The following is a 10936-nucleotide window of genomic DNA, read 5'->3' on the forward strand; positions in this document are numbered from 1 at the left end:
AGGTGAGTGGGTCTGTTCGATCACAGCGCTAGGCGAATCCCCAAACAGTGTGCGTGGCGACAAAAGAAGCCGATCTGTTTCGAATGGGGGACCTTTCACGTGTGTGGCGAACGTGATAACCAGTAGACTACGGAAACCATGCCCAGTGGCCTAGCGCTGAGCTTCGCCAGTGACATTCGATGTGAATTGAATGCTATTGAATGCTATTCAATTCACCAATCCTGTTCAGGGGCGGAAAAGGTCAGAGCTGTGTGTGTCTCTGTAACTCGCCGTGATCGTATAGTGGTCAGTACTTTGCGTTGTGGCCGCAACAACCCCGGTTCGAATCCGGGTCACGGCAGAATAGGGGCGTCTGCTTTTACTACTTGCACGAATGAAGGCAAAAAAAGCAATCGATTTGAACAAACGGCGCTTAACAGAGGAGTACTGCCTGACTGGATCGTTGATGAACTACAGAGGCCACTCCGACCTCTTCTCTGTTTTCTTCCATGACTAACTAAGGACTGGGCTGCGTCTTCGAGAGCAGGGAAGTCGGCCTGGACCGCTAATTCCCGAGAGTCCCAGCCAGCCGGCCGGCGGAGATCAGTGCGGGGAGCCCAGCCCCTGCGCACAGGCACAGCACAAAGAGAAACGAGCGCATCGCCAAATTGACGTCCCGCTAAACTGCTACAGGAGTAAGACAAGTAAACCACCAAACTGTGTTGAAGCAAGAGAGCATAAAGTGTGATCGCGGTGACTAGGTTTTTATACTGGCAGGACCTGCTACCACACACCTGGTCACATTACCGCTCAATCAACACAATCAATTACACACAGAGACCCGGATTGTTCTCAGCGTCTAATTAGAACCTGCGTCTAAGGCGGGACTCATTGAAGCCGCCTGAACACTTTCCCGTGTGTATCCGACTTCAGCGGAGGAGTTCCACGCAATTTAGACAGAATTAAATCACCCACACGTGTAGATTTGGCTCAGATGAATTTATTGTTCAATTAGTTTCTAATTTCCGAGGACAGTGTGTTAAACTCGCTGCCAGACAGAGTACGGAACATGCGACACGTCCCTCCACACTTCCCTTTATCGAGGGGGGTGTTCTATCAACATGTACCGCAATGAAAATAATTTTACTATTTTTCACGTGTAATTGCATGTCACATTAAAATGTGTAATACAAGCATTTCTTTGCTTCCCAGTAAAGAAATACTGATCAGCTTTTGACATGATCTGATAATAATTGTCTGATTTTTCGGAGATTGGTTTTGCTTCGCAGCACTGAGAACCTATGGAATCCCGTTTCCGCCAGGGAGTAAAAAAAACGCGCTATGGTATCTCAGAATTGCGACTTAAAAACTCAGAATTCTGACTTTATATCTCACATTTGCGACTTCGAAATAACCCATATTTCATTGTCTGTCCTTTTGTTATTGTAACGGATTCGGGTTCGAGGGCTTGTGCCTTCGCCGCTCCCACCCTAGTTCACTGCATTGGCTCGAACCCAGGCCTTGCCAGCTGTCGGAATTCTGAGATACCATAGCGCGAAAACAGGCTTTCCTACATTTCAATTAGTCTGATCAGTGTAGGATAAGTAAATGTAGAATTATTACTTTGTCTGTCTCTTGTTTGTATATAAATGAATGTCTCTGACAACGTAATGTTAGTTTTTAATTTAGTTTTAGTTTTCCGATGTAGGTCATGCGTTGACATATGCACGAGTATACGAAATGTCTCACTCCTGATTCAGCTCATGCTCCATAGGAGAGAAGCGATTCCTCCTGCTTCTCATACAATCATTTTTATTCTTAATCATAATTTTCTTTAGTTATGATGAATATTGAACTTTTTCTAAATAAAACGACAATAATCAAACATGCAGGCAGATTTTTAAAAAGTATTAGGAGTTGACAGAGTGCACCTTAGGAATAGTCGTTAGAAAATGTGAGAAAAGGAAAGTTACGTAAGCTCTCACACACAGCATTAGAGATTGGCATCTGATTGTAAAAAAAAACTACCCGTCTCCCCAGCATTTAACAGTGCTGTTGTTTTTATTTTACATATTTATATATTGTTAGCATTTTAATGAATTGTTAAAAGATTGATATACAAATCGCTAAATACGAAACGTAAAAAACCCAACTGTAAGCAATTGACCATTCATATTCCTGAATTTTAAATCCCTATGTTTATCTGTGTCCAAGTGCCTGGTGCAGCTATTTTGAAAGCAGAGTCTATGATTTATGGCGGAAGTGCATTGTTGCCACCAAGGAAAAAAAATCCAGAATTCTCCTAATTAAGAAATACAAAATTATCTCCTAATTGCGAAATAGCAACGATATCATGTTATCATTTGCAATGGCAGTACCTACAGACTATCGAAAGGTATGCTGGCACTGTGGGTTTAGTGTTCCTGATAATGTACACGCTGAGAAATGCATACAGACTGACTTTCTTCTCGGAATGAAAAGGTTACCGTTTGTACGTCATGTAAACTCAGTTTTAACCATTATCACACTCATATATATGAATTAAAAACGAATGTGACCTGGAATCCATTGTACCGCTTCAAACTGAAAGTCATATGTTTAGTCTCAAAACTACATAACTCAAGATTTTTTTTTCCTTGATGGCAGCATTGCCTTCTGTAATTTAGATTCAACCACTGAAGAGGTTGGTTTTGTGTTTTTAGCTATTAAACATAACTGGTAAGTTTAAGTCAATTCTTGTTACTCTTTCCGCTCGAAAGAGCTGTATTAATACCGGCACACCTGTCTCCACAGGAAAGCTATTGCTGTTCCCAAACCAATGTACTGCAGCTTGTGGCCACGTGTTCCTGCTGTCAGCCTATGATACCATGTACGTCCACCACTAGAAATATTACTGCTCCAGTACAGGAGTAGAAGAGGAAACAAATGCAAACACCGTTTAGAAAAAACACACGTCTCAGGCCTTAACCATGACAAGGATGGGATTTGAACCTAGACGAGCAGAGCACAATGGATTAGCAATCCAAAAAGTGACTCCTGTTTAATTTTCTTTTCACTTGCTCGATTTGTAGTACGCTCCTCAATCCTTACAACCGATAAACAAAACAGCTTAATGTGCCACAGCATTCTGCTGCAGGTACGGGTTGCACCGTGTATTAGGCGAACCCGAATGAAATATTTCAAATATGTGAAGAATTTCATGAAACCTGAGAAAAGAAGATCACAGCCAATGTCAACAGTTCAGAGCCTGTTGTAATACAGGCTAGAATACAGTTACAGTAGTCTAAGCTTTATCAGCCTATTTAAAATAATTTTTTTGAATCCCTGGCGGAACACACTCCATAGGAATCAGCGCTTTTCTACAGTATATCGCCTTTAAACACATATATTTAAACACGTGTTTACCAAAGGAAACGTTTTATTTTTTCAAAGAAATGTTTGTTAAAAAATAAAGTCATAGTTCCATGGGATTCAATCATAGACCATGTGACATGGGAGTCAGGAAACTAACACACAGCGCCACCGGATTTAATAACGCAGTAAAAACGCTATAAAATAATGTGACTAGGCACAGAAAAGGTTTACTGCACAGTACAATAAGAAATGCTGACCATGACTTTAGAAGCATAAATTACCTTACACTCAATTTAAACACAAGCTGTCTTTCTGTATGAACCTCTAAACTGGTTCATACAGAAAATGTAGAAATGCATTAGCCTGATCATGATTAAAAAACACATAATTAAACACGCGTTTGCGATTTAAATCAGAACACGATTTAAATCAATATAAATGTTTATATTGTAACGCATACTGTCCAGCCTCCATTTCTCTATAAAAATTTACTGTTGCACACACACACAATAGAAGCAGGAACCGCTGTCAGAAGGGAAGATATGTTCAAAATATCGCAAATATCGATCATGTTGCGATATTTTGAAATATAAAAGTCAATTGATTGTCCATAATATCGCTTACCTATTTTTTCGAAGAAATGTTTGTTAAAATAAAAGTCCAGCACCAGCTGGATTCGAACACACAACCTGCCAGTTGGTAGTCACGCACCTAGACCAGTAGGCTACAAGACAGCTCACATGATCAGGCAGGCGAAACAGCCCTACACAGACCTGCCGCAGTACACGGATATAATCATACCGTTATTAAATTCTTTAGATACGCGATTCCATATTATATTCCCTTTTAATCAAATTCTAAAAGTATGCTTGTTGACTCCGGTATCACGTTAGTTAAAGACTTCGATGCTTACAATGTTTAGGGAGAAATGGAATACTGGTGTGTATTTTTTTCTTTAAAGTACCAAGACCAGCCATATACTGTATGTTTACGTTCCAAAATTAATATCGCTTATGGCCTTCACACGCGTTACAGTATGTTCCTATTCTTTTTATGCTCAGCTACTAAGATTTCCCTTCAGTGGTAAAATTCAATATCTAAAACGGGCACAGTAAAGATGTTTACAGTAAGTCTTTCTACGACAGACCAACGGACCACGAGTGCCCCTGTCGGTCAACCAATCACGCACCGCGGTATCGCGTGTCATCATACCTGCGGTATCTGTACTGCGGTGTCTGTACCGCGCACTTTGAATGGCTGCATCTGTATCTGTCCATCTCTCTCTCCTCTTCTCTCACTCTGGCAGTCTGTGCAGAGTATCTGAAGGGGATGTAACACCACTTGGCAAAGAAGAAAAATTCTCAGAGGCAGAATAAAAAATCATTATTCTCTTCTCAGTCAGATTCACAGCTCAGACTCACACTCAGACAGAAGCTCAATGCTGTACTGCTCTCTATCCTCACAATCCAGAACCAGAAGATATTCAGACAATCAGTACTGCTACATGAACAATATCAGACAGAACAGCCTGGACTCAAGTCACATTTCCCCCTTTTCTCCTTTCTCCCAGCCCTCTTAGAGACATAAAAGAGCTCCTGGTTCTCCTCTCTGTGAACTGGGCTCAGGGGTCACTGATCTGGCAGCTGTGGGCTCTGTTCCAGGGCAGAAGCAAGAAACGTCAATAAACCCTTTCCAGGACTTCCAGCCCTTCAGTATTACTTTTTTTAATGTATATCAGCCTCCAAACATGTTTTTTAAGTGTTTTATAACACAAGTGAGTGTGGAATTATTTTTGTATTTATGTAATAAACACCAGTATTGACACTCTGATCAGTATATTGATTATTAGTAGCCAAAGGCCGATGGTCGTGACTAAAATAGTGACCAGTTGACCAGTCTGTAGCTCTGAGCAGTGGGACTCAGATCACACAGAAGAAGATCTGTCTGTGTGTGATTCCACACCAGCCCTGGGATTCAGCTGCTCTCACAAGTGTCTCACAGACAGTCTTATAAATGTACAATTAGATGAAGTCTTGTTACAGTTATAAAGTTAAGTGAAATCATCAGACTACCTATAGAAGTGAGAGCTTGGTGGAAATAAAACCAGTATACACCTCCAGGATCAGGAGTCTGATCCTCCTGGCTCTTTTACTCTGAAGATTCGTGTAAAACCCTTAAAAGCGCTTATTTCAGGGACTTGTGCTCGTTCTCTACTGCTCCACACGGGTACGCTTTGTAACACATTAATCTGTGAAGTAAACTATTTTTTTTCTGTTTAATGATTTTCATTCCTCGGTTTGTCGCTCTCCTTCTCCAACAGTTATAAATCGCCTCTCTTCACAGCCCGGTTTAGTTTTTTGGAGATGTTATATTTGTTTGAAAACCAGGAGTCTCCTCCAGCAGAGATGCACTATTTTTTAAAACTTTTTTTATTAAATGTATAGAATTTACAAACTTAACTACAACCAGAAGATTAAGAAACATGTATAAGAGATAAAAACATATAACATAAAACAGAAAAAAAAACATATAACCACCAGAGGTAATGAAGTAAATTATGTGATCAAATTGTATTTTTACATATATCATGTTTTCCTTGATTTATTATTTCTCAGTTATTTATAGAATTTAAATAGTGTTTCAACATGCATGCGTTTCCTGTATAAAATAAGAATCAGCACTCACTTTTTTACAAAACACAAAAAAAACTGCTTTTCTTTTTGCAACATTTCGAGTACCTCTGGCATTCATGAAAAAGACACACAAAAGCAGCAGAGACTCGCTCTGCTCTGTCAGAATAAGCGCTGTGACGTCACAGACACCAGCCAGAGCACCGGGATCAGAGAGAGAGACCGGGGGAGGCGCACGGAGCGCACGGAGAAGAGTTATTGATCACTTATCTATCGACAACCAATTATTTCAACTGAAGAACCGTAGAAAAATCGATTAACTTCACGATTGGTGAGTACTGATTCTTTTCTTGACCCTGTTTAAGTATCTAGAAAACAGTTAATAAAGACTGTATCGACCAATTACCATAGTGCGTTTAGGGTTAATAATATTCAATCCGAAATTACACAATGATTATTCATATTATTATTTAGGTAACTGTATCCTAGAGCTAGAAAATGATATTTCAAGTTCATAAATGTATGTAAGTAACAGTTTAAATGCATTTTTCCAGTGTTTATAAATCATAAGAATGGTAACCACGGTGACAGGCGCCTCGTCACTGCACGCGTCTAAGTGTCTCGAATTTGTCACCGAGAGCGGTGTGACGTCACGGGTAGCAACTAATACTAATATCAGTGTCTTCATGTTAATATTAGTGAGATTACAACTGGAAGTTTTAATGCTAGTGTTCATGTGAGTATTAATGACAGTGGCACTACTGATTGTTTTAGTTTTAATGTTCATATTCATGTTAATATTAATTCTAATTATAGTGTTACTGTTGTAGTATTAGTTGTATTTATATTTGTGTTATAGTGTATCTGTAGGTAAGTGAGTTTGTGGTATCTGTGCATGTGTGGGTGCGTTTCTGGAAGTGTGTGGTGTCTGTGTGTGTGGGCTGTGTGTCTGTGAGTGTGTTGTGTCTGTTAGTGTGTGAGTGTGTGGGGTCTCTGAGTGTTTGGTGTCTATAAGTGTGTGTCTATGAGTATGCATAGTGTCTATTTGTTTCTGTGAATGCATGCCTGAGAATGTGTGTGTATGGTTTGTGTCCGTGAGTGTGTAGTTTTATATTTGTAAGTGTATGTGTGGGCATGTCTGTCAGTGTGTGTAGTGTCTATGTGAGTATTAAAGCTGATAGTATTACTGATAGTTTTAGTTTTAATGCTAGTATTTATGTAATATTAGTGATACTTATAGTGTTAGTGTCAGAGTATTAACACTCATCATCATCATGTTAGTTTTCATGAGAATATTACTGTTATTATAAGTATTATTAGTCTAGTAGTAGTTTTTGTCAGTGTTAGTAACAATGATAATGTAAGTTTTGGTGATTGTGTTACTGTTGTAATATTAGCAGTATCTGCATTAGTGTTAGTTATAGTGTGTCTGTACCTAAGAGTGTATGTAGGTGTCTATGTGCGTATATAGTGTCTATTTGTGTATCTGTGAGTCTGTGAGTGTATATATGTGAGTGTGTGAGTGTCTGATTGTGTGTATAAATGTGTGATGTGTCTGTGAGTGTAAATGTGTGTGAGAGTTGTAGCGGCGAGGCTTATTAATGAGGCAGAATTAAGTGTTTCTGAGCTTCCCAAATGAGGCCCCATTTCTCTGTTCATCTCTGTGGTGCAGCCACAGAGAAACTATTCATGCAGGCTGATTTAAGGTTTCTTAGGACAGCTCCCAAAGGGGGATGCACTTAGCTAAGCCTGGCTATCATGATCAATGGTCATCCATTGGTGCCTATCTGTCTAGGGAGTGCCAGTTGGACATCTGGACTGCATTCCTAAGTGTCAGGAGTAAGTGACTCATATCTCACCTTGATCAACCAATCAGGGACTGGTAGGGCCGAGTAACCCATGTGGTACTCTGATGCCCATGGAACTTTCAGCCAATCAATGAGCTGAAGTTCCTCCAGGTAAAAACAGGCAAAACAGAAAGCCTGTGAGATTCAGATTCAGTAAGATTCAGTAAGATTCTGGAGAGGATTCTGTGGACTGTTCTAAAGGGAATTCAAAAGAGAATTCCAGGGCAGGACGGCCCAGGAGCAGAAGGCTCCCAAGGGCAGGACATTCTCGCAGCGCACCTCCTGACCATCCTGAGACTCAGCCCGGACAACCACGGAACGGCCAGTGTGTCCGAGTGCCAGAACTTTTCTTTGTTCTAAGAGTCTAGAGTGGAGGTTGCCAGAGAGTAACCAGCAGCAGGCCTCGTGAACAGGTCGGAACTGTGGACAGCTGAATCACTATTCAGAACTAGCTCTTCATCAGGAACAAACCGGTCCTCTTCCTGACTTGCTGGGACCCACAGTCATCTTTTCTCCTGTGCACAAACTTTGCTAGTTAAAGCCAACAGTGAGCATCAGCAGCGCACCGTCGCAAGCCGCACAGCACAGCCTGGCACGCAGCCAGAGAGCGCGGATTGGACAGCAACAGCCTGCAACTATTTCTTTGTGCCCGCAGGAGATCTGAATCCCCAAAGATTGGATGAGTATTCAACTTCACTGCATTACAGCTCGAGAATTCAATTGTTATCCCAACCAGTTGATATCAATTTAATTCCTAAGAGTTATGTACTTGTTTTGAGTATCTAATGTAGAAGTTATAACCAAGTTCATTTATGAAACGATCTTAATGAATGATATACTGAACGTATGTCCTCTTGATATGTGTAACTCTTTGTAACTGATTGAATATATACCTTTTGCATTCTGATAACCCTCTCGATAAGATCTGTTAGGTTTACATGCATATTCTATGTATTAATAAATGTATCCTCGTGTATTAGTACCTGTGTGTGTGCGTTGTTTGAGTTATGTCGCATGGTTGGATTCTAAAGCCATCAAAAGAATCAACTTTGTGATTTACTGCTACAATTAATAATTGTCTCAGTAAATGCCCAAAACCTACAGAACTGGTGCCTTCAGAGAGCCACTATGATTACATATTTGGCGTCCCTGAGCCGGTTTTCCTACAGAGTTTAGGTGTACAGTATATCTGTCAGTGTGTGTGAATGTGTGTGTAGGTGGGCTTGGGTTCCACTGATGTGTCTGACAGAAGTGACCAATCAACAGGTGTTGAGTTCCAGAGCCGCTTGCAAATAAAAACACTTTCTAGAGTCCAGGCCAACTTCCAGAGAGCTGTGAGTTCTCTGTTTTTATCAGTATTAGTAATAATGACAGAAGTAATTCCCACGCAAATGATTATTAACCGAGACAGACATCAGAAAATATCGCCTTTGCAATGATGTCACTCCTCTTCTTCATGAATTTTCTTTAATGACAGGACATTTCTCTGTCTGAGTGCCTGCTGCAAATAGTGTGACTAGCCATTTCTCTCCAATATTTTCTAGTTCAGTTATTTATCGCATATGAAATATTATTCTCATTAAGAATATTTTACCTGCAAAGTCACAGTGAAACTACTACGGCGAATGAACGTTTTATGGGTGGAAAACGTTCAAAAGACTTAATGTTCCAGGGAAGGTTTGAACACACAACCTCATTATAACTCCACTGTGCACAGCTACATGCATACCACACACTGACCAACTGTGCCACTGGACCTCTGTAAGGCAGGCTCCTACACCGATTGTAAAACTGGCACAAACGTAGGGCAAAACACTGGGTTTTGGCTGTGGATACATCTCCACATGGGTGAAAGGGACAGTAAAATAGTAAGGTAAATAAAAGATACTGAAATATACAGTATGTGCTCACTGTAATGTAGGAAGAGGTGGTCAACAAGCAAAACAGCTTTGTGGATAATGTGAAGTGACATTGTTTTGTGTCAATTAGCCCACGAATTGTGCTTCATGTGCCTTAAGCTGTGCAATTTGTATGGTTGTTGAATGAGATTGGTTTCTTCACAAGCCCGGTCAATTGCCAGAGGAGAGCTTGCCGACACACTCCTTCATGAAGACTCTCTTTAAGATGATTACACCTTTCATTGTCAAGTCGCCTCCTTTGCATACAATAGTAGCACCAACACTAAGAGAAAGGATGAGAAATGGCATTTATCAAATGATTGCAGTGTTTGTTTGACTGAGGATCCTTGTGTGCTGAACTGGCCTCTGGAGAAGTGTAGTGCAGTAAAGGAGAAAATTTGTGTCACTCAAGGCTGTAACGGAACAGAACAATACAATTACAATACTCTTATGAGAGTAAATAATACTGGTGCATCACAGTTCTTATAATGGTGAAAACAGGAGCAACTTCTCTACAGTTTTGACTGAAGTATTTAAACGGCAAGAAATAATATCACTATGCAATTAATTAATGCAATTGAGCTCCTCTAAATGTTCTAGTCTGATGAAACAATGTATAGAATTAGGTGACAATATCAGAATTTATTCAAATGCACAAGATTAATTTTCAGCAGCAAAAATATGCTCGAAAATATTTTACAAGAAAGAAACCTTACATTCACCTAAATCAACATTCACCCTCTACATTAGCAGAGAACAGTAGGACAGTTAGTTAGTGTCACTGGACACTCTGTCACAGAGGCTGATCTCTTCAGACTTCGATGAGTCTTCCAACTTGTCGTAGCTGTTGAAGAAGCACCTGTTGAATCTCAACCAAGATTTCCTGAGAAATCATTCAGCGAGCGATTCCTCCCTCTGGACTCTGCACTGAGCCGAAAGCTGTGCGAATTCCTCACTGTATGTCCTGTACTGTTACATGCGCTCTTGTGTAGATTATCTACTTGGAGAAATGTGACAAGAACACATCGAACTTTTTCCATATGTGAAGGAAAATGCTAAAGAGCCTGAAAACTTTGAACATTTAAGTTTGCGTGCTATATATACTGTATATTCTTTACTATACTTTACTTTATATACTTGGGGCGGAGCAGTGGCTCTGTGGCTACGGATCTGCGCCTGTGGTTGGAAGGTTGCTCGTTCAAATCCCTCTGCCAGCAGAGGAATCCTA

General features: G+C 40.3%; 1 non-coding gene across 1 annotated transcript; it reads left to right on the top strand.

Annotated features, from left to right (window-relative positions):
* The first annotated feature begins 268 nt into the window (after positions 1-268).
* Positions 269-340, top strand: trnah-gug (transfer RNA histidin (anticodon GUG)). Its single transcript has one exon. It is a non-coding gene; the product is annotated as a tRNA-His (tRNA).
* The last annotated feature ends 10596 nt before the right edge of the window (positions 341-10936 follow it).

This window comes from Lepisosteus platostomus, chromosome 5 (assembly GCF_059453375.1).
Source record: "Lepisosteus platostomus isolate fLepPlt1 chromosome 5, fLepPlt1.hap1, whole genome shotgun sequence".
Taxonomy (NCBI): Eukaryota; Metazoa; Chordata; class Actinopteri; order Semionotiformes; family Lepisosteidae; genus Lepisosteus; species Lepisosteus platostomus.